Below are 26,529 nucleotides of genomic sequence, written 5' to 3'. Positions count from 1 at the left end.
TTTCTGAACTTTCAGAGTTTGTTCTTGAATGAGCAGCATGGGAACCATTAGTTTTAAACCCTACTTCTTTAAGTTGCTGATTTTCCACATTACTCGCCCCAGCAGTCCTGCCTTCCCACTGGGAGATCCTCTGTTTTATGTTGATGCCCTGATTCCTGGAACGTCTCCCTGTGGAAGGTGAGCAAACATAAGCAGTGCTGGCTGCTGAGTGCATGCTTCCCTATGAAAGATTCATTCTGAGCATAAAATGGCTCCTCAGAAGCCAACTAAACAGTGAGCTCTCTGTGTTCCTCTGTTCTTTCAGTTTCTTAAGCCTCTTAGTAGGATTTATGTCCCCAAGGCCTCTAGTGGTTTCACTTGACTCCAGTTTGCAGACAATATGGCATAATTCTTAAAGGTCCTTACTCAGCAGTACATTAAGCTACTTGACATGGTTCAATCCCTTATGCAGTGTTCCTGTGGATAAAAAAAGCAGTTTTAAGCTCTACTGAGAACTACATTTAAAATATATATATATATATGTTTCAGCTGGTCAGAATCATCACAGTTACGATAAATGTCTGGCAAGAAGCTCAGAAAAACACTGCCAGCAAATACAAGGCTAAGCAGCATAGTATTCAGCACACAGCAAACTGGAACACATTAAAATAATCTCAGCTATAACAAATTATATCACTACCCATGTCACAAACAGTACTTCTGCAAACAAGGTACAGAGTTTAGCAACACTAACATTAACTTTGCTTTAGTCTCATTGTACATTTAAAATAAAAACTGTACCATACTTAACCACTGTCACACTTCAAAAGAGAAAACAAAAATCTCAAGACAACCCAGTCTATGCAGAATACTTGCTTGGCAGTCCTGTACCACTAGGTCCTGTTTGTCACTTCACTGCTACAAAAAATTATCTCCACAGTAAAATTTTAAAGCACACTGCACCCTTATACAGCAACATAGGCCCTAAAAATAATTTCACTGAGTTGTTTTACGACAACAGAGACATTAGCTTTTGGGTTTGATGGAATTACCTAAGACTTCCATATCCATGTTCAATTTTAACTTTTTTTGAATGTTTTGCTTGCATAACATCCACGGTACCTTTAAAAAAGTGGTATCTGTAAATACTTTTATACAAATTTCTATGATCTTCTAGACTATTTCAGGCTGGTCTACATACAAGTGCATATGGACTCTTGCTTTCTTGTTTCCATATTTGGTACCCTCACCACTAATGGAGTAATAACATTTCCTTTTATAAAGTAAATATTTCAAACGATAAGTTACCCTTCTCTTAATACATGTCAGATTGCATCCACAATGACAAATCTGCCTGTGGGCATTTTGATCTAAATAGAATGTTAACACATTTGCCACTGTTTAATATTGAGTCATATTAATTTTAGGCTTTATTTACACATCTCCTTTGATACCCAGGGGGGAAAAAAAATCTTCAAAAAGGTTTTTGCACACATTTCAATGATGAATTACTAATTCAGTGCAACAAATATCAATAATATGGGAATATCCCACACCATTTCAATTGTTCTACTGTTATACTAACATTTAGATAACAGTACATCCATCTAATAAAGCAAATAATTTAGGATTCCCCAATGGAATGGGTTTGGTCTTTGAATTTCTTCCCTTACTGTAGACAACTCTGGTACTACTACTATCTTGACCATCTGAAGTGCAGACCTCTGCTTTTACTGGTCCACACGATACAACTTTGCAGACAGTGGTAAGGGTGAGAAAGTCAGTAAGATGGAGATGGTGATTTATACAACATACTAGGATCTGGCCAAGGGCCTTCGACACTATTCCTCGTGATGTTACTGCAAACAAGTTTAAAAGTGTAAATGCAGATCTCTCTGCTGTGAACAGGAAAGCAAAATGATTGACCAAGAAAACCAACATAATTAAAGTAGCATTCAGTTTTAGAACACCTTAATTACTGCATCTATTCCTTGGCTCTCCAATCCACTATACTGGCCATATGACTAATTAAATTTGCCACTGACTGCAAACTGGGCAATATCATCCACTCAGCGTTACTACAATAAGGACAAAACAATACAAATCAACGTATTAGAAATTGGCATGAATTAAACTTAGTGTAGCACAGTTAGCTTTGTTAAACAAATCTTGACAACAGCTTACAGTACATCAGTCCTCTCAAGATGGATACGGTCAACAGAGATCTAGGCACATTTGTAGAACAGTCTCTATCCTTTGGCTATCATGCAGCAATAATAGTCAGGAAATTCTTTTATTTAGCTCACTTAATAGCTAAAGGTGATCTCATCCAGGACAAAAGACGTTATTCCTATACATACTAAAAACGAAGGAGAAAGGATACTCCAAATTTTGGGCATCCATAGACAACTCTCGTATTATCTTGACAGACCTAAACCTTTCTGGAAATCTGATCAGTTGCTCACTTCTTGTGAAGGTAAGAAGAAATGATAACCTATGTCAAGACAGACTGTCTCATGCTATTAGGCAGGGTCGAGGCACATTTGTCTAAGGCACTGTCTTCACTGTGGATTTTTGGAAACACAGTATTCTACAAGCAGCAACTTGGTTCACTGTACATACATTTATAAAGGGCAACAAATTAGATTACCTCTCCAGGTCTAGGAGGTGCTTTGTTAGGACCATTCTCCAGAGCCTGCTGAACCCTCATCCTTTGTCTTCCCACTCATTTCAAACTACAGCAGTTCTGCATATTTATTTAATTATTTATTTATTTATTTTACATTTGTTGACTGGGCTAGTCTAACTGGACATATATCCGTTTACAGCAGAGGCCCGGGGAGAAAAGCTCCAGTACAGGTAAAATAACAATGATATTTAACAAAAAAAAAAAATTATTATTCATAAAAATATACAAGGTACAAGAGAGAATTGCAAAAAAGATGTAAATACTTATAAGTCAAGTTACACAAATTAAAAATAAAATGAAAATACTGAAGTTAAAATAATAGAAGGCATACTTTTAAGATGCAACTCTCAACACTAGAAAGTGTCAGACAGGAGCTCAGAAATGGGATGGGAAGACAAGTTGTATTGAGACTTACTTTCAGTCGGGATTAGTACAAGGACATAGCCATTGAGTTTTAAGATGTTCTTTGATATGTCTTTTGAATAGAGAGGTAGACTCTTGAGTAGCTATTTGAGGGAGTAGATTCCAGTGTTTACCTATGGAATTTGAAGATAACGCATCCCCAGCTTTATTGTATGATTTAGTTGTAGATACTAGGAATTTATTGGCAGAGCGAAGTGTGGCTAGGTTTTTATAAGGAGGAATCAGTTTGGCCAGGCTAGGAGTATTATCAGGGAAGTGAAGGGTCTTGTGAATGACAAGTAATTGTTGGTAGAGTAAGTGGTTATTTAGCTCTAGCCAATTTAGTTGTTTGAGGTTGTGACAGTGGTGAGTTCTAAGGGGAGTACCATTAATGAATCTGGCTATACTATTATAGCAGGTAGAGAGTTTGGTAATGTTGGTTTTAGATAAGGTAGTAAATATAGCTGAAGCATAAAAAAGGGTGGAAAGCAGGTGGGTCTGTGCTATGGTTTTTCTAGCTGCTGGGTTAAGGAAGGGGTTTAATTCTGTAGAGTGTCCCAATTTTTTTATTAACAGCTTTAATAGTAGCGTTAATTTGGTCATCAAAGTTAAGATGGTTGTCAATGGTTACACCTAATAGTAGAGTGGTCTTATCGGGGTTAATACAGGTAGAATTATTTGAGGAGATAGTGAAGAATGGTGTAGGAGATTTATTAGTAGGAGTAAAGAGAAGAAGCTTAGTTTTTTGGGGTTAAGGAGGAGGCAGTGTTGCATAAACCACTTTTCAACTTTATGAAAAGCTGTTTGGGTGATAGATTGGAGGGAGGAAATATTTACAGCAGAGCAGATCACAGTCAAGTCATCTGCATATTGGATGCAGGTCGCTTGTGGCACATTCAAATAAAGGTCATTAATAAATAATGAGAAAAGAAGGGGTTCAAGGATTGATCCTTGTGGAACACCTACATTTACTGGGAGTAGGGATGATAGGTTGTTCTCCCAAAGCACTGCTTGTTGCCTGTTTTCGAGATAGCTTCTAAACCACTGTAAAGAATGTGAGCTTAGAGAGAAGAGGTTGAGTTTTTCAAGAAGTATATTATGGTTAACCATATCAAAAGCTTTTGATAGGTCTATGAATAGTGCAGATGAGAAATTATTATTATTAATGGAGTCAGCAAAGGAAAGGAGGGCAGTAGTAGTGCTATGATGAGGCCTGAAACCATGTTGACAGTCAGCTAGAAGTTTGTTTTGAAGAAGGTAGTTAAGAAATTGTTTGTGTATGCATCTTTCCATTATCTTAGCTAATGGGGACAGTAAGGCAATAGGGTGATAGTTAGAGAACTCAGAAGAAGAGCCCCCTTTATGTAGAGGAATTATATGTGATATTTTCCAAATGGTAGGGATTTTTCCGTTCAGAGATGGTCCTATTATCCCATATAGCCAAAGCTATCCCATATAGCCAAAGCTACTGCAGCAGTGATCAATGTGATACAGTAGATGTTCGAATGATCACTGCTGCAGTAACTGCTCCCTCCCTCGATTCATCCCCCTATTTTTACATGTTTTTGCTATCATGGTGAGGACCTTTATGTTTATTTTCCTAGCATTGACTTTTTCGGGTATCTAGTCTCCCTTTCTCAATTGAGATGAAAGGTCTAAAGGGCTTTGTGCCCAAGCTACTCTTTCTTCAGCTCTTCTTGATCTGATTAATGGGTTGGGTGAGTGATGGGTGTCCTTAAGCTCTGGAAACTGTCCAGCTACTATATAATTAGCAGGATATGACTCGTATAGCTTGAGCTCCTGCAGCAGTGATCAATATAGTGAACATCTGCTTTTGCCTGGGTCATAATGGAGTCACCACAATAATCTTTACAGAGTCTTCCTAAATCTTCAGAATGACCCTACAAAGTAGTGAAAAGGGTGGAAAAGCATACAAGAACATTCCTGCCCAAGGAAAGCAAGAGACATCAGTTTTTCACATCTCTTTGCATGGAAACCTGGAGCAGAATTTTGCCAAAGATTGTTGTGACTGGAAGCAAAAAGATATGTCAAAGGGAGATGAATTCCTGGAAGAGACCTTGTTTCAGTTTGCATTCATGACGGTCCGATCCTGCTAAGTCTATCTGACCCAAAATTTGCTCTAACAGGACGTAAGATGCCTGTAGAGTCAACATGTGCAGAAAAGCTATATCTCAGGATACCAAAGTTAGTTTGCAGAGGATAAAATCTGGTTCCAACCCCCCCCGTTTTTATGCATCACATATCTTTGGTACCGTCTTGTAACCACTTGCAACGGTCCTGTAAACAACACATGATTGAGAAAGTTGAGCATTTATGACTATCAACATCTCTTAGGTATTTTGGTATGTCTTTTCTCTTCCAGAGTCCCTACACTTTACCCCCGAGACATTACTTCCAAAGCAAAATTTGAGGCGTCTGTTGTAAGACTACGCTGGAACTGGAAAGTAAAATGGCAGACCTGGACAAAGGTAAATTTGGTCTTGGCACCAAATAAATTCCTTTCTCACAAATCCCAAAACTGGAATCTGGAATATCAGGGGATGCTGATGAATGAAGCATACTGATTTTATGCACCACTGAATTGTTGTCACATGGAGTCTTGCTAGAAGAATCATGAGAATCATAGATGCCACAAGTCCTAGTATCTAGATAAATTCCCTTGCTAAGACTTTTGTCTAAGTGGAAAAATGAAAAAACTCAGGAATAGATCTAGACATAGACTTACTTGTTCCTGTAGATGAAAAGCACTTTGAACTGGGGTGTCTAGAAGTGACCCCAGAAAAACAATCCTGTGAGGAGTTGTTAAACAAAACTTTTGGATGTTTTCCAGAAATCCCAGCCTGTTCAGATCTCTCACCCAAGTGAGAGATTCTTGACACTTTGAGAGACTTCAAAAATACAATCCAAAGGGTAATGCACAGAACAGAAAGTGAGAACCAAATACAGAAAACCTTAAGAAACGTCTGAAATCTGGAAGTACAGGAATGTGATAAGCATATCTTAAATCTAAGGTCACCAAAACAACAAATGGGGAATGCGGGGTAACAGGTTGTAAAGTGATAAAATTCTTAACGTGGGCTCTAAAACTGATCTTCACTAACCGTGTTGACACCGAAAATATTCTTGAATAAAAAACTTCAAACTGTGAAGAAGGGACCAGTTCTATCACCTCCTGGGTAAGCAGATGCTGAATGACAGGAAAGAAGAGAAGTTTAATCTGGTGGATGAGGGGAAGCCATAAAAACAGAAGGACAGATCTCATTTGTCTGAAATTATCTGTTGCCAAAGACAAGTTAATATTTTTGTGAAGGATAATGGGGGGGGGGTGAAAATACTCAACTTGTTAGGCTATCTTTTATTCTGTGGGGACCTCCTTTCTTCTTACAATCTCATTGCCATTGTTTTTAGAAAGTCTGCTGACCAGCAGCTTGCTGTGTCTGCTTATATTTTGCTTTTTTGTTAAATGTAGCAGATGTAGCTGTAAATTCCCTGACAAATTTGGGGAAGGAAGGCTGAAAAATCTGAAAAACTCCCAGAATTAACTTCTCTCTCTCGTACAACACTTTTTAAAGACCTCCACAGCAGGTGTTTTGTCTATGACAGAACACAAAACTTCAGCTTTATCATCAGAAAGGTCTTGGGTATGTAATCAAATTCCTCCTAACAGTTACAGATGCAGCAGCCCTGGAAGAGGTATAATCTGAATTATAAGCATATTTCACTATGGGTAGCCACCCAAGACAAAGAAGCAAAATGATTACACAGATACAACTTTTCCTCAGATGAGGGAAATATGGCATAATTCTTTTCACAATTTCAAAAGAGGGCTAGTATAAACTAACATATGAGCTTAACAACTGAACATTACAAAAAAATGCTGCAGAACACTAGACTTTTTCCTCAAATCTAATCTATTAAAAGCTTTTCCGTCCTAATCAGAAGGGAAGTGACTGGCTTTAATCAAATGTTTAGCAGCAGCTGGGTTTACCAGAGAAATCACTACTGGGTTTGACTTGGTGTTAGAATACAAGTTGCAGATGAAAGCACTCAACCAGCATTTTAGTTTGCTTGCTTATTTGTGTTTTAACACTGTACATGGAAAATAATGGCTTACTTATTCGATTACTCCTAGACAGCCCAGTTCAAAGCGCTTATCCACAGGAATATTTTAGGCTGCACCTGGCTTAAAACAGTCATTCAATAAAAAACTGAAACTTGCGTGTTTACCATCCAATCTAATCTAGCAGCAAGACTGCTCCAACCTCAATCCCGTTCACTTTTTCCCTGCTATAATATACTATTCCCCTTAGCTACCTCATATCTCTAATTATGCCAAAGATTCACAACAGGAGCATTAACTTAAAACCACAGCTTCGCAACATTATATAGACAGAACAATCCTTCGGGTCACACAGGAGGAAAAGGCCAGGGATGATGGCAGGGTCTCTGTTGTATTGGATGGGTATGAATGAAAGATCTATCATTATGTGAAGTACATAACTTTTGCATCCTCTTCATTCAATCCATCCGATCAGACCAATGGTGGCTACCAAAAAAGCAATTACTATAAAACAGAAATCAAAATCTCATAATCTTTCGGCTGTTCCCATTAGGGGTCACCACAGCGGATCATCTGTTTCCATTTCTTTCTGTCTTCTGCATCTTGCTCTGTCATACCAACCACCTGCATGTCCTCTCTCACCACATCCATAAATCTTATCTTAGGCCTTCCTTTTTTCCTCTTACCTGGCAGCTCCATCCTTAGCATCCTTTTCCCAATATACCCAGCATCCCACCTCAGCACATGTCCAAAACAACACAATCTCACCTTTCTGACTTTGTCTCCAAACCGTCCAACCTGAGCTGACCCTCTAAATACACTTATTCCTAATCCTGTCCATCCTCGTCACACCCACTGCAGATCTTAACATCTAACTCTGGCACATCCAGCTCTAAATCCTGCCTTTTTGTCAATGCCACTGTCTCCAACCCATACAACATAGCTGGTCTCACTATCCTCTTGTAGACCTTCCCTTTCTCTCTTACTGGTACTCGTCTGTCACAAATCACTCCTGACACTCTTCTCCACCAACTCTATCCTGCCTGTACTCTCTTCTTCACCTCTCTTCCACACTCACCATTACTCTGAACTACTGATCCCAAGTATTTAAACTCATCCACCTTCACTACCTCTACTCCTTGCATCCTCACCATTCCTCTATCCTCCCTCTCATTCACACACATATATTCTGTCTTAGTCCTGCTGACCTTCATTCCTCTTCTCTCTAGAGCATATCTCCATCTCTCAAGGGTCTCCTCCACCTGTTCCCTACAGATCACAATGTCATCTGCAAACATCATAGTCCACGGGGACTCCTGTCTGATCTCATCTGTCAACCTGTCCATCATCACTGCAAATAAGAAAGGGCTCAGAGCTGATCCTTGATGTAATCCCACCTCCACCTTAAATGCATCCGTCACTCCCACCGCAGACCTCACCACTGTCACACTACCCTCGTACATATTTTGTACCACTCTTACATACTTCTCTGACACTCCCGACTTCCTCATACAATACCACAACTCCTCTCTAGGCACCCTGTCATATGCTTTCTCTAAGTCTACAAAAACACAATGCAACTCCTTCTGACCTTCTCTGTACTTCTCCATCAACATTGTCAGAGCAAGCATTGCATCTGTAGTGCTCTTTCCCGGCATGAAACCATACTGCTGATCACTAATCATCACATCCCTTCTTAACCTAGCTTCCACTACTCTTTCCATAACTTCATGCTGTGACTGATCAATTTAATGCCTCTGTAGTTACTACAGCTCTGCACATCACCCTTATTCTCAAAAATCGGTACCAAAACACTTTCTCCATTCCTCAGGCATCCTCTCACTTTCCAAAATTTCATTAAACAATCTGGTTAAAAACTCCACTGCCATTTCACCTAAACGCCTCCATGCTTCCACAGGTATGTCATCTGGACCAACAGCCTTTCCACTCTTCATCCACTTCATAGCTATCCTTACTTCCCTCCTTGCTAATCCACTCCACTTCATGATTCACTATCCCCACATCATCTAACCTTCTCTCTCTCATTCTCTTCATTCATCAACCCCTCAAAGTACTCTTTCCATCTGCTCAATACACTCTCCTCACTTGTAAGTATGTTTCCCTCATAATCCTTTATCACCTTTACCTGCTGCACATCTTTGCTAGCTCAGTCCCTCTGTCTAGCCAATCGGTACAGGTCCTTTTCTCCCTCCTTAGTGTCCAACCTTTCATACAACTCTTCATATGCCTTATCCTTAGCCTTCGCCACCTCTCTCTTTGCCATGCACCTCATCTCCTTATACTCCTGTCTACTTTCATCTCTCTGACAATCCCTCTTCTTTGTCAGTCTCTTTCTCTGTATACTCTCCTATACTTCCTCATTCCACCACCATGTCTCCTTGTCGCCCTTCCTCTGTCCAGATGTCATACCAAGCACCTTTCTAGCCATCTCCATTACTTGCTCTGCTGTAGTTACCCAGCTATTTGGTAACTCTTCACTGCCACCCAGTGCCTGTATTAACTCTTGCCTGAACTCCACCTCACAATTACCCTTTTTAAATTTCCACCATTTGATCCTTGGTGCTGCCCTCGCACTCCTCCTCCTCTTCTTGATCACCAATGTCATCTTACAAACCACCATCCTATGCTGCCTAACTACACTTTCCCTGGTCACCACTTTACAGTCTCCAATCTCCTTCAAACTGGCCCTCCTACATAAGATATAATCCACCTGTATGCATCTTCCTCCACTCTTGTATGTCATCCTATGCTCCTCCCTCTTGTTAAAATACATACTCACCACAGCCATTTCCATCCTTTTTGCAAAATCCACTACCTTCTGCATTCCTTTGTTTAACACCATACCTACCCATCATTTCCTCATCCCCTCTGTTCCCTTCACCAACATGTCCACTGAAATCTGCTCCAATCACCACTCTCTCACCCCTGGGTACAGTCATCATGACTTCATCCAACTCACTCCAAAATGTTTCTTTCTCATCCAGCGCACACTCAACTTGTGGAGCATATGCACGATCATTTATCATTACACCATCAATTTCCAGCTTCATAAACATCACTCTATCCGACACTCTTTTCACCTCCAAAACACTCTTAGCATACTGTTCCTTCAGGATAACTCCTACGCCATTTCTCCTCCCATCCACACCATGATAAAACAAATTGAACCCACCTCCAATACACTTAGCAGTACTCCCCTTCCATCTGGTCTCTTGCACACACAATATACCAACCTTCCTTCTGTCCATCATATCGGCTAGCTCTCTCCCTATACCAGTCATACTGCCAACATTCAAAGTTACTACCCTCACGACCACAGTTCTAGCCTTTCTCCTCTATTCCTGCCTTCGGCCATGCCTTTCACCTCCTCTCCTCCTTCGGCCAACAGTAGCCCAATTTCCACCAGCACCCTGTTGGCTAACAGTACTGGTGGTGGTCATTGTTAACCCGGGCCTCGACCAATCTGATATGTAAATATTTAATAGTGTCCACATGAATAATTTGGCCAAGTTTTATGCCGGATGCCCTTCCTGATGCAACCCTCCCCATTTATCCTGGCTTGGGACCAGCACAAAGAAATGCACTGGCTTGTGCATCCCCAATCAAAATCTAAACCAACTGTATTAGAAGTAGTGAATATATTAAGAGATAAAACAATAAAACTGGAATGGAGTCTTTAGAAAAGGGTAGAAGCAAACTACATAGGAAACACTGGGAATTTTGGGAACAATACATACAGGGGAGGAATGAGGTTTAAAAGAAGACAGGACTTAAACGAGCTATGCAATGTTTGACTGAAAATGACTGGGTAGATTACAAGTGATGTATAATGTTTGCAACTCAGTGCGTCAGTATGGTTTGTGATGTAAAATGCTTGTATCTAAGATTGTGTCAGTGTGGTTTGTTTTCATTTATATAAATGCAAGATTGCTTATGTCATAACTGATGGTTTAAAGATGTTTCTTGTTTAAAAAAAAAGGGGGGGGCAGAAATGAATTTATGTAATGCTGCTTAGGTTATAGAATATATAGCAATATGTGTGAAGTATAATGTTTGTTAATGTTAATACAGTTTGATTACTTTTGCATAAATGTAAATTTGCCTACAGTAGACTCCCTCTTATCCGGTCTCGCTGGGACCTGACCTTAGGCTAGATAAACGGATGGCTGGTTAATCAGAAAAAGCATACAAAATAGCATTTATAGGTTATAAATCAGCTAGAATAACAGGGTTTGTGTTAGTATGCATTTTTCTAATGAATATGAAGTCTACAACTCAAATATTTGTCATTATTTAACGCAGAGAAGGCAAATTGTTGTTCTTCTCTGTTGTCTTTTGTTAGGGCTAGGGCAGAAATTTGATGATTGGTTAAAGAGTAGGCTGGTTAAAGGGAGGCCGGATAAGAGACAGAGTCTACTGCATGTCATAATTCAATAAAGGTGTTAAAAAAAAAAAAAAAAAAAAAAAGACCACCATTCGAGTGAGGAAGCACATGTGAAGAATAACAACCTGCTGAGCCTGTATGCTAGACAGTGAGGATGTGTGATGCCATAAGGAAGCACATGTGAAGAATAACAACCTGCTGAGCCTGTATGCTAGACAGTGGGGATGTGCGATGCCATGAGAAAGTAGTTGAAGACCATTGCACACTGCCATACCGGGTCTATATTAAAATACCGAACATTTAAAATGTTGAGTTTTCTAATATCGACTTGTTTTCAGCAAACGCTGAAAATATCGAAGAAGCAGAAAAACAAATTATTTCCTAGGGAAACAATTCGGTTATCCGTTTCTGTTGCTTTGGTATTTTCAGCGCTCTGGTGAACAGTTACGGGTCGGGTTCAAAGTGTGCGATTGAGTGCGGGTTAGGTATGTGTGCGATTGTGTGGACATGAGGGTTAGGGCGGGTTAGGGCGCAGGTGAGGTGAGTGTGCGATAGTGATGGACCTTAGGGTTAGGGTTTGGGTTAAGGTAAGTGGATAGTTAGTGGTGTGTGTATAGTTTAGTGTAGGGTTAGGTGTAAGAGTTTAGGTGTATGTGTGTGTATTGCGGTTTGTTTGGTGTGCTTGTGTTGTGTGTATGTGTTTTGGAACAGCAAATTTTTTCCCTAGGAAAAAATTTGCTGTTCTGAATGTTCGATGTTTAGTATTTTCAATTGGTAGGATTCGACATTAGAACATTCGACATTTTGAATGTTCGGTGTTCTAATATAGACCCACCATACCCGGACTGCTTCTGGACATAGTGGGTAGGATCTGCCTCCACCTTGCTTGTTGGTGTACCAAACCACAATCAAGTCTGTCTGGATCGAAATCACACTTTAGGGAAGGCAGTCCTGAAGTTCCTGCAAGTCTACAATGACAACCCTCTACTTCAGCACATTTATGTGAATAAAAGCCTCCAAAGTTGGACCACTGATCTTGGACTAGCCTCCTGTCGTAATAGCACCCCACCCCAGGAAGGACATGTTCCTGGTGATCACAGCCCTTGGAGATGGAGTTACAAACTGTTAATCTTCTAAGATTATGGGAGACTCATGCCACATCTCAGGTGAGACCTACAAGAATCCATGAGGAGGATGGCTTTGGAAAGAGGATGAAAACATTGCCTTCACTAAGCTTTTAACAACCACTGTAGGATTCTCATGTATAAATGAGAAAAGTGGACCCCATGCCCTTAGAACCACAACTGCAGGTGGGGGTTGAAAAGGATGGCCTGAACTGTCTCCTTCAGTGCCCGTACCCTTTCGGATGGCCTGGAAGGGGATAGATTTGATTTCTGCAGGTTGAAAGTTATTACCCAAGGAGCAAAATAGGTTGCCAAGGTAAGTCTTGGCTTCAATCAGGGGCTCCACTGAATGGGAATCGAGGAGCAAATTATCCAAGTTTGGGAAAAAAAACTGAAGCCCAGAAATCATACTGGTGAACACACTAAGGGCTGTAGTGAAATCAAACAGCAGTGCCATGAACTGCCAATTGGATTCTACTTGGAAGTGTAAGGATTTGCTGGACTCCTTTGTAATCTTGATGTGAAAGTATGCATCTTGAAGATAATTCCATCATATCCACGCATTTTCCCTGAGTGAAATCCTTCTTTCAACAAGAATCATGGCTGGGTACAAGGAAAAGATAATTGGCTAAACAGCTTGAATCATTGCAAAGCAAACCAGTATGTGTCAGCATGGGACAAGGTGCTCTAAAGTCCTACTTGCTATACAAAGGATAGCCTGCACTTCTCATTCTAAGGCTTCCACATACTGGCAAAGTCCTTTGGCGCCACTATCGTGCCTTTCATAGGCAGTGTCCAGCTTAAGGATATGCGAACATAACTATCAAATGCAAAACTGAATCACATTAGGGTGGCTCTGCTCAATGCCAAAAGACGAAATGTTCAACCTTGACTATCTCCTGCATTTGGAACATATCCGTATCTGTTTAATTACTGAAACCTGGTTTAAATGTTCAGTAAGAGCTCCCTCAATACCTAGGTTTTGCACCTACCATGCCTTCAGATTCAATGCCAATTGTAGTGGTGTCTCCATATTTATCAGGGACTGTAACATCTCTAGGCAGATTCCCAAACATCCACAAACAGAAAAGAACCAACTACCAGTTGACAGCCTGTTACAGGACACCCTGATAAGTTCCCTGAAAATAACACAAGGTTCTTAAATGCACCTGCTGAACTTCCTATAAATAAGAACTCCCTTATTTGGGGAGACTTTAACCACCCCTGGAGTACCTATCTCCAATGTAGGATATGCCCAAAAGCTCTTAGATTTAATAAAGAAATTACTCCCTGTACCAGACTGTTATACCCGTTAAAGGACACATTTTTTGACACGGTCCTTACAAATATAGCTTAGCTTCTTTATGTACTGTTCCCCTAGTACACTGGCATCACCTTCTCTGGTTAAAACAGATAATAAACTATTGATTTTAACCTTCAAAATCTCTAAACTGAAACCAGTACCTCATGATTCAAGGACTTCAAATGTACTAATCTTGCCAAATTCTATAATGATGTTTCAGACTTCACTCATACCAGCATCACCCTAGATGTTGTTACAGCAGGTTACATTCACAAAGTTCACGTCTACTTAATTAATTGTATAGCAGCATCAATCCCAACCATATATAAATATAATGGGAAATTTAAAAACGAACTACCCTGGTGATCCATCAGTATAAACTAGTAAAGCATAAAGCAGATCAAAACACCATCACACCAAAAATATATACAAACTTGAAAAAATATTAGGATTATTAAAGCAGTCCATGAACTTGCGTTAGCATCTAAAGCTAAGGCCAATTACAAATCCTTCTGTGGCTATGTTAGGAAGTCAAGAAATAACACCATACACTACTACAAGCTTATTCATAATGGCGCCACCTACTCTGATCAGTAAAAAAAAAATGCCAACATGCTAGCAACCAATTCAGTGTGAATTTTACCCCAGAGATTAACTATCCAAAAGCCCATTTACACCCCAAATCTCTCTGACCCCCTTCATCATCACTAAAGAACATGTACTGAAGCTGGTCTCCAAAATTAAAAATACTTCCTCCGTAGGACCTAATAATACACCTGACTGTTTAGTAAATCATATTAAACAAGCCTTGGAAGAGTCGATCCTTAAAATATTTAACCTGAGTTTAGTCACTGACTTTGCCCTGAGATTTTGCACACAACAGTTATAATGCTCCACCACAGACTCCGAGAACTATGGCCCATCAGCCTGACAAGTCTTATTTGCCAAGTCATGGAGAACATATTACATCCGACCTGATAAACTATGATATTAAAAATCTTATCAGACTAGATCTATAGCCATTTGGCTTTGTTGGGTAGATCCTGCCTAAAGAATCTGGTTAACTTCTTTAAAAGGGTAACACTGGCTGCTAACAGCAGTCATGCTGTCCAAATGGCAAAACCTGATCTGGCCAAGGCACAAGACACCACCCTCCAAATTTAGTAAGCTTAATACATTACAGAATTTTATAAGGTTAAATGTTGAGCAAATTACCTAAAAGGCAAAACTCACATTATTTGAGTTGCTGGTGCCTCAGTGTGTGTGAAGAGACTAACAATGTCCCATATGGCACAATGCTGGGATCCCTTTGTTTGACATTTACTCTCGACGTGCAGACTATGAACTACTACCTTTGCAGACCCCTGTAAACTAGGAGTCATTTTTAAGTCACCCTCTTACACCCAAGCCCTTCAGCAAGCACTTACACTTGTAAATCATTGATGTGCTAAAAATGTGTTCAAATTAAATGCTAAATAGTGCAATATTAACATTTAGTAGACAATTCCCCCACCAGTATAAACACCTCCTCATTCCAAAGAGAGTCCTCTTTCCTTTGATCATCATGTAACAGTAATCATAAAGTCCTTCTACTTAGCACAGCAAATTGCCAAATGAATGTCACTCTGATCTAAACAGTTAATTGCCTCCTTATATTTAGCATTGATTAGGTCATTTAACACAATGCCCCCCCCCAACTTTTCAGATGCACCTCAATAGACAAATCAAACTGCAAAGACCCCAGAGATTCCCAACTAAGTTCATCTCTGGCTTAAAAACCCTAAACTACCTGAAAACACAGGAAGCACTATCCATTTATTCAGTATTTTACAGGATCCTGAAATAGATCTATGCTTTGCCCTCTGTGCCATTAGCATCTTAATGGTCCTGATCTCTAATCTCCACAAATCTAACAGTTCCACAAGTACCAGAACTAGGGATTTAAATCTACATCTGCAAATAAAACATGGTGGAACAAGAGTTTCATTATGCAGCGGCTACCAGATCTCTGAACAGACTTCTGCTACAAATTAAGCAGCGTGCTACATTACAACTTCCTGCAAATGGAAACTGAATCATTGCAAGTGTATTAATACATTTATACCTGGCTTGACTGGACTAGCCCTCCTTGAAAAAGAAGTGCTGGGTAGGATGGGGTGGTGAGGTACTGGTAAGGCATAAATGGTCACAAGACACCGTTGCCTTGTATCTCATATCATCCTGTGAAATGTCTCCTCAATTAAAATATGCAACAGTAAATTCATTACTTCCAGTGCACTGAATGAGGAGTCTTTTAAAGGAATTCAGTTACATTAATCCGAAATGTTATTTACTTATTTGAATTTACTAATCTTGGTACAGCATTGATCACATATATCGAATTTATTCTCAACCCAGGGAAAAGTACAGCAATAAAATTAATTTATACAATACAGATAGTGTGTTAATGCAACACAACGTGTAAAACAAGGTTAGTGTAGTGCAACAATAGGTACAGTTTTAGTCATCAAACAGCAGTTTTACATTTAATACAGAAATTAAACTTTGTAGTAAGACAATGCAGTGAACTTCAGGTTCCTGTAAAATCATTACCATTTACAGTACTAACAGCATAGAAGCAGGCAGTGACGCAATTAATTACTTAAGAGAAGTAAATTACTTGTTAACAAAAAAGAAAATTATCTGACCCTACACAAAAGGCAATTAGAGTAAATGCAAGAGCTACATTTACAACTTGTATATGGCTAGGGATCAGGTACAAGTCACATAGAATAAGCTCAGCTCTGTGCTATACATGTGTAAAGTTCTAAATGAATAAAGACTCGAGATACTAGAAAAGACGAGTAGCAGAGTAAATGTGTACGGTATGCATCAGAAGTGCTCCCATTTGCATAAATACTTAATTTTATTTATATTACAAGATCACGGGATTAGGGGATATTACTAAGCTATCGACCCAGAGGTCATTTTAAGCCTAGCCATTTCATCTCAAATGTAATACCATGAAAATGGTAGTCAATACCCAAGACTGCATTTAGTGATGACTGCCATATCCAGGAGGGTTGTAGGTGCTACCCCCGCTAAGAATTTACAGTGCCCAAATCACTTGTCCAGGTACCTCTTGAACAGTGTCATAGAGATGCTCTGTTTCACATGATTTGGTATCCGGTTCCAAAGACATGGCAGTTACTGGGAGATAAATCTGTCCCTCCAGCATGTCCAATTTAAGTCGCAGGCCATATTTAGGTCTCTGGAATGGGTAACCCTAGTCCAGTTTGATTTACTGATATGCATAAGTTCATCAGGTTTGGGTCTTGGATTGCTCTGCTGGCCAGGCATAAGTCTCATCAAATTGCCTCTAGGCAAATACCATGCCAATCACTGATCGCATGGATTACCTTCGGTCTCTGTTTTCCCATTTTACATTCATGAAACACATGCTACATGCAATTAAAACAGGTTCAAGTAGCAACAGTGAAGTAAAGGAAAAGGTATTTACAGTGTGTGCAGTAAAAGTAGAACAGCACAGCAATGCATTTGCAGAAAAGACAAAACACATTTACAAGAAGTGGTTACAACTGTTTTCAAAGAAGTGAGAAAGTACAGTTGTGTACCTACCATAAATGTAGATGTTCGAGTGTCTTCACTGTTGCAGTCATTACACTCAGGTTATCCTGCTGACAGGCGGCCCGCAGTCGGCCCAAGTTCCAAAGTCTTGGTCCGGCGTCGGTTGCTGTCGCCTCTTCCCTGATGTCAGTGCGCCAGGGATATAAAAGTTGCAACCAACGCCATTTTCTTCAGTTTTTCTTGCCCCAGATGTCAGGCGTTCCCAGATAGGAAGGCTGAAAAGATAAAAATATGCCAAACAACCATGCATATAATACTATAAACATTTCCTTCCTCTACAAGCAAATACACCACATAGGTTGTATAGAGTTGAGAAGTACAGAATAGTCCCAGCAAAGAGGGAGATGGTGGCTGGGTAACCTGGGCTGCAACAGTGAATACACTTGAACATCTACATTTATGGTAGGTACACAACTGTACTATGTTCATCGTGTTTCACTGTTGCAGTCATTACACTTGGGTAGAATCCCAAAGCTGAGGTTGGGTGGCTGGGTTGAGATTGGATTTGGCGAGGCAAACAAGCCCTGCAGAACTGCAGTGGCAAAGCCTGCTCTGGATTTGGAGTAGAGAGGTAGGTGGTAGTGCTTGGAAAAAGTGTGCACTGAGCTCCAGGTTGCAGCTTCTAATACGTCTTTGGTTGGTACCCCTCTGAGGAAAGCTGCTGAAGTAGGTGCTGCTCTGGTAGAATGAGGCCTAATGCCTTTAGGCACAGTTTTGCCATGTTGTGCATAACAGAAGCAGATACAGTGTCCTATCCATTTGGAGATTGTCTGCTTTGTAATAGGCTTTCCTTGTGATCCTTCAGCAAATGCTACAAACAGTTGCCCAGTTTTTCTGAAAGCTTTTGTTTTGTCCAAGTAGAATCGTAGCTGCCTGTGTATATCCAAAGCGTGCAAAAGTCTTTCCCCTTTATTCTGGGGATTTGGGTAGAAAGTAGGCAAATGAATGGTTTGGTTTAAGGCCACATTGGAGACCACTTTTGGCATGAATGTTGGGTTTGTCCTAAGAGAAACCCTGTCCTGATGAAAAATGAGGAAAGGTTCCACAGCCATCAATGCCTGTAACTCTGAGACTCTTCATGCTGAAGTTATTGCTAGGAGCAAAGCAGCTTTCCATAACAAGAATTTTAGATCAGCTGTGCTGGCTGGTTCAAATGGAGGCAGTGTTAATTTTTCTAAAACAAAATTGAGGTCCCAAGTAGGTACTGGTGCTCTCCTAGGGGGTCTTATATTCTTTGCCCCTCTGAGGTACTGTCGTAGTAGAGGATGTGAAAAAAATAGGAGGATCCGTATTGTAATGAGCTGAAATGGCAGTGGCATGGATTTTAATGGATGAAAAAGATAGGCCTTTGTCCAACATCTCAGTCAGGTATTGCAAAATCTGAGGAATATTAGGGACCAGTGGGTCGAGCCCTTGTGCCTGGTTCCAAGCACAGAATCTCTTCCATTTTTCTGCATAAGATTTCCTAGTGCTGGGCCTCCTGGCTTCCAAAATTACATCCATAACAGCTTTAGAGAGAGATGCAGCCTGAGTGGCTAAATTATCGGCCATGCTGCCAGGTTCAAGGTTCTGAGTTGACTATGCAGAATCTGATTGTTTTGCTGTGTCAGAAGAGGAGGGATTTGAGGTAGAGGCCAAGGTGGGCCTTGGGACAAAGTCTTTAGGATTGGGTACCAGTGCTGGCGTGGCCAGTCTGGTGCAATCAGGATAATTTTTGGCCTCTCTTACCTGACTTTTAGAAGCACCTTGGTGAGAACAGGCATCGGAGGGAAGGCATGGACTGTCAGGTTTTTCCAGCTGAATGATAGAGCATCCACTTTCCATGCTTGAGAGTGATAAGTCCTTGTGCAAAATTTCTGCATTTGGCAATTGTGAGGGGAGGCAAAGTGATCTATGTCTGGGCGTCCCCATTCCCTTGTTATCATGTCGAACACTTGTGGATTTCTGCTTAGTTCGTCTGCCAGTGTATTTTTTGTTCCTGGCAGGAATTGTGCTTGCAGATGTACCTGGTAGGTCAGTGCTGTGTTCCACAAAATCATGGCTTGTCTGTATACGGGGTAGGAATGTGTGCCCCCTGGCTTGTTTATGTACCACATAACTGTGGTATTGACTGTCTTTATTAATAGTTGTCCTGGATGCATTAGGTCCTTGAAGTCTGTCAGGGCATTCTGTACAGCTAGCATCTCTTTTTGATTGATGTGAAGATGCATTTGTTCCTTGGGCCATGTGCCCTGAATACATTTTCCCGCCATATGTGCTCCCCAGGCATAATCCGAAGCATCTGTTGTTATTGTCTGCCTGGCTGTAGGTAAGGTGAAAGGCTGTCCCTTGTTGTGGTGACAGGCCTGGGACCACCATCGAAACTCCTGTTGTAGGCAGGGAATCAAGGTTATGATTGTCTCTACGCTGTGACAATGCTGAGTCCAAACTCTTTTTAGATACCATTGTAGTTTCCTCATATGCAGTTTTGCATATGGATTTAGTAGAATGCAGGATGCCATGAAACCCAGGGTCTGCAGAATTTTTCTTGCAGGGAGCTGGGTCTTTGCTGCCATTATTTGAAAATAATGAGTCAGTTGCCTTTGTTTGTCTGGCGTAAGATAAGCCATCTGGGCAGTGGTATTTAAGCTTGCACCCAGGAATATTATTCTCTTGAGAGGGCACTAGTTCTGATTTCTTTTCGTTTACTGTGTACCCTAGGCAAATTAGCAATCTTTTTACAAACGTCAGGTGCTTTAGAAGAATGTCCTTGCTCTCTGCTTGAATTAGGCAGTCGTCCAAGTAGGGATATATTTGAATTCCTTTTTACTGGCAAAATGCAATTACTGATGCCAGCCATTTTGTGAAGACCCTGGGCACAGTAGATAAGCCAAAGGGCAGTGCAGAGAATTGGTAATGCATTGAGCCTGCTATAAATCTGAGGTATCTTCTGCACGATTATCTGATTGGGACGTGCAGGTATGCCTCCTTGAGATCCAAGGTAACTAGCCAAGCCTCCTTGCCCAGCATGGGCAGACGTTGTTGTAGTGTTAACATTTTGAATTTTGGAACATCCAGGAACGTATTTAGGATTGACAGGTCCAGAATTGGTCTCCAGGCTTTGTCTTTTCTGGGTACTAAGAAAAGTCTTGAGTAAAATCCTTGTCCCTGTTCTTCTTGTGGAACTTTTTGAATAGCTCCCATATCCATAAGAGCAGCAATCCGTTTTTGTGCCTCTGCCCATTGGTTTTGTGGCAGGTTTGGCATATCTTTTGGCTTTGGAAGCGTGTGGAAGTGGAACCTGTACCCCTGATAAACTATATTCGGCACCCATTGGTCTTAGGTGATCATGTGCCAATTTTTTGAGAAAAGTGCTAGCTTTCCCCCTAGGGGTGCTGTCAATTGGCAAGAGCTTGGCATTTGCAAAGGGAAGTCATTGTGACTGCTTCCTATAAGGCTGTGATTTGTCTTCCCCACCTTTGGGGGCTGAAGCACCCCATTGTTTAGGTCTGTAGGAGCCTTGGGGCTGAGATCTGCCTCTTGGGCGTCGGTATCTTCCTCTTTGTGGCCTGTCTGACACTGGAAAGGACCAATTTTTTAAAGGCCAGTTTCTGCTAAATCTACGTGGTTGAACCTGTAAGAAATCTTTCACCGTTTGCATTGACTTTGCTTTATCCTCCATTGTCTTTAACACCTCTTCTGCCTTAACACCAAACAAAGTATCATGCTGTAGTGGAGCAGCCAATAATTTTACTTTAACATGATCATGTAAACTTTGTTCTTTCAACCAAGCATGTCTTCGAATAACTGAGCCTGTAACTGCGGCTCTACAAGAAGCATCTAATGAATCAAAACCACATTGCAGAGTATGCTTTCCCACTTATTCAACTGCATGCAATAAATCCTGCATTTCTTTGCTGTCAGGACTTTCTATATTTGTAACCATTTTCTGCTTTAACAATGACATGAGATACTGTTGATATTTAAGCATGTGAAACTGACAGTTTAAAGATCTTACAGCTGAAGTAGCAGAAGTGTAAACTTTTTTCCCCATCTGTCCAGAGCTCTGGAATCTCTATCTGAGGGGACAGGATTTTTGGCAGTGGAAGCTTTAACCCCTTTAGGACCCTGAGAAATTGTTTCTGGGTCTGCAGCACGGTTTTTGTAAAGAAATTTATGAGAGTCAGGGACCCTGTAGTACCTGTCTGGCTTTACTGGTGCAGGGGATAAAGAATCTGGAGAAAAAACATCATCTACAATATCAAGTACAGGGGGGATTAGCCAGGGGCCTGTGCTGAGGCAATAAAAGGAAATCTCTGAGCCTTTTTTTGGATTCTGAGTAATCCTGGCTCTCCCAATGGAAATGCTCCCTCATGGTGTGCAGGGTTTCCCCAAAAGAATAATCCTCAGGCGGTGAGGCTGAAGGAATGGACTCTTCAGCATCAGAGTCCTCGTAGAAAGGGAGAGAAAAGCCCTGATCAGAAGAAGACTCAGAGGAACTGGAAACCTGATCAGAGGAATCATAATCAGTGTCTTGTCTAGGCCTTTTGTCAGGAGGGGGATGGGAACCCCTGATTAAAGTAATAAGGTCTTCAGCCATATTAAGCATCTGTTTCTTTGGCATGGATGACTGTTCTGGAGAATGCTGCACTTGTTTCCTTGTCTTTAATGGTGTTTTTGACTTTGCCTTTGCTGCTGTAGTAGCCTTAATTTTAAGCTGTGAAGGTCTGAAAACACCCTCAGAAGCCGGTGCCTACTCAGCGGCTCCGGACCCATCTGAGGGTATAGTTTCCGTAGGCCCAATACCTTGAGTTTCCACAGGCCTCGGTATCTCCACATGCCTGTCGGTTACGGCCTGTGGCTCTGAAGTAGGGGGCACCAGGGGCTGTGAAAGCGCCTCACTGAGAACCGGCGAACTGGTGACTGACCTAGAAGAGGCTTTGTCATCGGTTTTGGACTTCGGATGCCTGTCTTTTTCTTTGTCTTTGCGTTTTTTATACATTACAGTCATCAGTTGTTCCGACGGCATTATATAATTAAATCTTCATCCAAAATAATGTAAAGCAAAATTAAACCGACTTTTAATAGTGAGTTTATTGAATCTAGCACAAAACCGACAACTAGTAACATCGTGGTCAGGACCTAGGCAAGGAATGCAGTAAGAGTGAAAGTCCTTATGAGGTATTTGCTTCCCACAAGAAATACAATTATTAACTTTTACTGACATCGGTCTGGAGTAAGAAAAAGTTTCCCCAACGGGGTACTTAGCTTTATTGAAGACTTCGGTTCTGAAATTCAATTTAGAAAATCTCAGGAGTCTGCCGACCGGCACTTGCGAACTGCTTTTGCTTCGGGCACCGCGCAGCAAGAAAGACAGAGAAAATGGCATCAGTTGCAACTTTTATACCCCTGGTGCACTGACGTCAGGGAAGAGGTGACAGCAACTGATGCCGGACCAAGACTTTGGAACTCGGACCGACTGCGGGCCACCTGCCAGCAGGATAACCAGAGTGTAATGACTGCAACAGTGAAACACGATGAACATCAGCAGTATACAAAGAATAGATGTTGCAGTGTAGTTATATTTAGGCACTTCTTGGGATACAGCTAAAAATAACAACTGTAGTATCACAGGTGCTGTAACTGTAGTCCAGCAAAACGAGCAGACATTATTTAGACAAGTGCGGTGAGAACATATTATAAAGGAAAGGCACTATGTTAACAGTGAAAAGAACAGATAGTAAAGAATGGTACGAGAGATGATGGTAAAGCATAATTACAGCATTCATTGTTATTGGTAAAGAAAGGAAGGAAGAAATAGAGCAGACGGGAATAGCATGTACAAAAAAAAAAACTGAGTAAGATGTGTTAAACAAGATCAATCTATTATAAAGTGCTTTCGTCCATTCAGTGGACTGCATAAAAAACACACATCAAATGATGCAGCAAATAAATACATTATGTATCAGTCACGTGACTTATGTAACCATTAAAGCATACATTTTTTAATATTTTATATTAAGTATGCAGCTACATCAAAAAATAAACATTATTATCCAGAAAGAAGACATTTAAAGAAACAGCAGTTTTACTGAATAGAGTACTACATCTTGTATGTAATGGCAGTAGTGTCAGGTTTCTGATGCAAATATTTAAGTTTACTGCGATTGCTGGTGTAAGGTATACGTCAAAAAAAAAAAGAAGCGATTCATGTGTGCTGCCTGCAATGCAGAACTGCTTAGTATAGAATTCTTAATGGTTATTACAAACACACACTGAAGCTTCACTGTGATAAAATTTGGGTAGGTAATACAGCAAGAAGGGCTGTGCAGACCCCCCCCCCCCAGTGGAGGGCTTGACTTCCAGGCACTAATACACTTCTCTAAAGTTGCATCAACTTAGAATAAACCGAATACTCAGTTTTGCATAAAACCAGCTGTTCTCTAAACATTTCTATACAGTATTTGATGGCCTCACATTTTATTGTCAAAGTGGTATCTTTTGGCTTTTCCCGGTTAGGGGTCGCCAGAGCGGAACTCCGGTCCGCTAAAGATTGGCAGTAGATTTTTACATAATGAGTTGCCAGCCCTAATGTACAACCTTCAACAAAGGTACGCCCATTCACGCATGTCTCCACACAGAAGACGCTTTAGCTGAGAATCGAATAGGACAACGTCTTAGTGAGGTGACAACGCTACCACAGCACCACAAGTACATTCACTTAATATTTTCAAAGTTTGTGTATTGCAATATTTCACTTTTACATGAGCTCACAGTTTCAGTATACTGTTTCATGTCTCAAACACTATCGCCTCAGAGTTCTGAAAGGTAGCTAAGGAAATCGTGTTCGACTTCCTAAGTATTTTATAACTAGGTAGAGTTGTAGACTCTTTTCACAGTCTAACTTGTATACATTCTGAAATACAAAAATCATCACAAAACAATGATCCTGAACGTCAACATATGTGCCAGCCCCAAATTTACAAATTTTTAACCAACTATTACTTGTTGGTTAAATTTTATGGAAACAGTGTGTTAAAATCAAATCCTAAATCAAGACTTAAAGAGCATCACATGTCAGAGATAACCTATCAGAGTATATGATATGTGGAAACACCCCTTTGTTCTCTCCTCAAAAGTCATGAAACAATCCAATATCAATATACTCACCAAGTTCCTTAGCTTTATGCAGCCAAAAGATTTCCAGTGACGGACATCATCAAAAGCTTTTCCAAGGTCCAAATGAATTTATGCAATCAAAAGGCCCCGATTCACTGCTTGACTAATAAGGAAACAAAAAAGCTATATACTTGCCACAGTAATAGAACCAGATGATTTGTGGCCATATTCTCCAGCCTCTAAGGTTATTTAGTGCAGGTTCAAGTAGGATTAGCAGCAAAAATTTTCAGTCTCTTGCTCCTACCAACCTCAAATGAACAGTGTTCCCCTTCTCATTTCAGCTAGGCATCACTTTAGTATTTTTCTGTCACGTCTAGGCCACACTGCTTGAAACAGTAAGGGAGAATTATACAGGAGTGTGTACGATTTGGATCCATTATTATGGTAAAAGCATAGACCGCGGTGGTGCTGCGGTAGCGTTGTCACCTCACAGTAAGACGCTGTCCGGTTCGATTCTCAGCTAGAGCGTCTTCTGCGTGGAGACATGCGTGAATGGGCGTACCTTCGTTGAAGGTTGTGCATCACGGCTGGTAACTCGGCAAGTAAAAATCAACTACCAATCATTAGCGGACCGGAGTTCCGCTGTGGCAACCCCTAACCCGGAAAAAGCCGAAAGACGCAGCAAAAAAATTATGGTAAAAGCATAACAATCATATCTGAGATGACCTACTACAGAGAGATTTCACAACACAACTTCCTGGCTAGCCTACAACAGAATCCCAAAAACATGCTAGTCCCAAAGGAAGATCCTTTCCTGAAGATCACATCCTATTAAATGAGTCTTGAGAAAGAATGCAGAGAAGTCTAAGTCAAAGCTTTACAAATGTTTCCTAAAGATGCATTAGCAAAAATAGTCTTTAGACATAGCCACAGCTCTAGCAGAATGAGCATTTGGAGGTGCTAGAAGAGCTTTACCATTCTCTCATAGCAGAATTTTTTGTTAGTGAATTATCTTACCAATGTAATCTTGGAAACATTCCTCCACAGATAATATTATGCACAGAAACAAATTGTGTTTTTTGACTGCCTATATTCTACTATGCTAAAACTCTGGATGACTCTGCATATTCAACAAAAGAAGACAAAAGTCTTATTTTGCATAGCTAGGAAACAACACTAGAAAATTAATGATATGACAAGTTTATATCCATGGCTGCTTTTGGAATGAAGATAGATTAGTTCATAAAGCCTCTTTACATATGCCAATATGATGAGCCTATTCAAAGGTACTCTGCAGTTCAAAATTTCATTTAACTGATATAACTGCCAACAAGAAAATTGCTTTCCACAGGAGATACTTCAAGTCTGCTGAACAGTCTGGTTTGAATGCAGGTGAGGCGAACTCTGAGCTTAAAGTCTGGGTGCCTTAAAAACAATTTTGCACACCATTATGCAAGTGAACTGTTGAGGAAATCTTGCTGAATATCTGAAATGACAGAAAGATGAATATCTGAAATGGCAGAAAGATGAACAAAGTCAGAAGAGCAATTCAGACAAAAATCAAACCATGGAAAAGATAATCCAGTACAGCTGAAATGGTATCCAGACTTTGAACATTGCAAACATATTACATTTTTTCCTCATGACAGATCTATAGCCAGACGTAACGAATTGTATGACCCTTGGCAGGTGTACAGTATTATTGACCATCACTGGAAGTACAGAAGCTAGGCAGTTAAGTTCATGAAGATCAATGTGAGGCTTCCCAAATAGGTGACTCTGAAGGGTTCTAAAAAGGCTTCAGACACAGAAGCTTTTCCA

General features: G+C 40.6%; 1 protein-coding gene and 1 long non-coding RNA gene across 2 annotated transcripts in view; both read right to left on the bottom strand.

Moving 5' to 3' along the window:
- DENND2C (DENN domain containing 2C) overlaps positions 1 to 37 on the bottom strand; it is a 1,562,444-nt gene extending 1,562,407 nt beyond the window's left edge. Inside the window, exon 1 of the mRNA XM_044076720.1 lies at positions 1 to 37. This exon is cut by the window's left edge and continues 607 nt beyond it. The gene's annotated coding sequence lies outside the window, so the exon portion shown is untranslated.
- Positions 38 to 67: 30 nt separating this feature from the next.
- Positions 68 to 26,529, bottom strand: part of LOC122806370 — a 582,405-nt gene continuing 555,943 nt past the window's right edge. The window contains exon 3 of the long non-coding RNA XR_006365503.1: positions 68 to 456. This is a non-coding gene — a long non-coding RNA (uncharacterized LOC122806370). The remainder of the gene's footprint in view (positions 457 to 26,529) is intronic.

This window comes from Protopterus annectens, chromosome 7.part0 (genome assembly GCF_019279795.1).
Source record: "Protopterus annectens isolate FY-2018-M chromosome 7.part0, PAN1.0, whole genome shotgun sequence".
Taxonomy (NCBI): Eukaryota; Metazoa; Chordata; order Ceratodontiformes; family Protopteridae; genus Protopterus; species Protopterus annectens.
This window is presented reverse-complemented; position numbering and strand designations above follow the sequence as displayed.